General features: G+C 58.8%; 1 pseudogene; it reads right to left on the minus strand.

The window, feature by feature from the left end:
* The window catches only part of LOC104294016, a 15,790-nt pseudogene extending 14,886 nt beyond the window's left edge, over positions 1-904 (minus strand).
* Between the last annotated feature and the right edge of the window lie 1,161 nt (positions 905-2,065).

The following is a 2,065-nucleotide window of genomic DNA, read 5'->3' on the forward strand; positions in this document are numbered from 1 at the left end:
GGGCGACCACCGGTGGCACGGCCATGTCAGCCACTGCGCCAATGGCCACCCCGCCGGCCAGGCTGCCGTTCTGCCGGTGGCCAGGGCTGAGCTTGCCGTCGCTCTCCAGCAGGCTGGAGGCCACCACGGTGGTCACGGCGCTGGCACTCATGGCCAGGATGGTGTTCAGTATGGCACGGTGCTGGGCATCTCCTGGTTGGCAGAGGACGGCCACGAAGCTGGGCCAGAAAACCCAGAGGATGAGCGTCCCCACGAGGGACAGGAGGTCAGAGCGTGGTGTTGGGCTCTCTTTGGGGTGCACTGGCCGCCGCGCCACCCCGAACAGAGCCTTGGACACACCGAGGCCAAAATAGCAGGAGAAGACGTGGATTGTGATGGTCCCCCCCACGTCCAGGACGCCCAGATGGGTGACGATGATCCACTCACTGGCAAGGTAGACGGGGACTTCGCAGGCGGCCACGACGAGGAGCTGGCAGGGGCTGGTCCTTCCCAGAACGGCTCCCACGGAGATAAGCACCGTCACAGCGGCGAACTCGGCGATGAGAAGGTTGTGGAGGTTCAGGTGGACCTGGCCATGATGGAAGCGATGGAGCAAGCCCTGCAGCACCAGCGCCCATTGCGTGGAGAAGTTGAGCAGGAGGAAGTTGTGGGTGAGGGCGCTGAGCCCGTAGTGGGGCAGGAACGTCAGCAGGAGCCCCAGACCCACCACCAGCATCACCTGGATGTCCTGGAAGAGGGGAAAGATGCCGTAGAGCTGGTTGGCCACCAAGTTGGCATCCTCTGCCTGCGCTGAGGTCTTGTCGTAGGTGACGAAGAGGGCAAAGAAGAGGAGCAGGGCACCCTGGAAGAGCCCCAAGGAGAGGGGCAGGAGGCGGTGGGGACGGGCAGAGGGCGGCGCGGCCATCCCGGGGTGGACAGAAGGGGACGGTGACCGGTGGGCTGGCTGGGCACAGGGCAGCAGGCCAGGAGCACCCGCAGGGTGAGCTCCGCTCACTCCTACATTGGGGTTTTATGGCCACGGTTAATTTTTAACCGAAGATATAAGTTTATGTGCCAGAAGAGGGTTTTTCCCCCTCCCTTCTTTAAACACAACACCCATTGATTACCCACGTCCTCTTGTTTGGCCGCCATAAAAAGTGGACATGAGGGGGGTTATGATTTTGAAGGGAAATGAGCAAAACCTGCTATGGGGCAGAGGGGGGAGAAGGACAATCTGCAAGGAGCCGGCCAGGGATGAGGACACCACAACATGGACTCCCATCTAAGCCATCCCCATCCAGGGAGCGGGGACCACGCCGCTGAAGCCCCAGGAGTGACGATGGGAGCTCAGTCGCCCCCCCAGATCCCGGTCTGGCTCTTCTGCATCCTACCTGGGGATGGCTCCAGCACCGCCATCACCCCACACTGCGGGATGATGCACGTTTTGCACGGCAACTGCCCGGATTTTGCGAAGCGCCATAAAGCTCCGAAATTGGGGCCGAAAAGATCATTTTCTCACAGGTTTGCATTGGCTTGAATGGCTGGAAATTCATTAACAATTAGCGCGCGAGAAAAACAAAGCCCAGAGCAGCCAAGCAGCTACCCCGAAGTTTCTGGGTTGCTGCTTAGTGTGACATTTTGCCAGTGAATGTCTGGAAAAAAAAAAAATAAAAAAAAAAAAATATGAGAACCACAAGAACAAAAGGCAGAAGGGTTGGTAAATATTTGTTCCAGAGAGAAAGATATTTTTGTGCTGTCCCTGATCTCAACACCCCTGCCGCGGGCGCTGGCTCCGCGCCGCTCTTCGTCATTGTTACTGGAGGATGAGGCAGGCGAGGGCGCAAAATGGGAAACAATTGTTGAATAATCTGCGCGAGGCTCCTCTGCCAAACCCTCCCCGGCCATTTTTCAACTCAAAGATGCTGGAAATGGGGGCAACATATAGGAGGAGGAGGTGCTTTGAAGGCAGCGCCTTTGGGGCTTGAGGAGGGGTTGTGTTGCGCCTGAGCCGTGGCCGACGGCAGTGGAGGGGTGGTGAGAGCTGCGGGGGTTTGCGGGATGGGACCTGCCATGCTTTGTATGCCCG

The sequence above is a fragment of the Charadrius vociferus genome, unplaced genomic scaffold (assembly GCF_000708025.1).
Source record: "Charadrius vociferus isolate BGI_N301 unplaced genomic scaffold, ASM70802v2 scaffold259, whole genome shotgun sequence".
NCBI lineage: Eukaryota > Metazoa > Chordata > Aves > Charadriiformes > Charadriidae > Charadrius > Charadrius vociferus.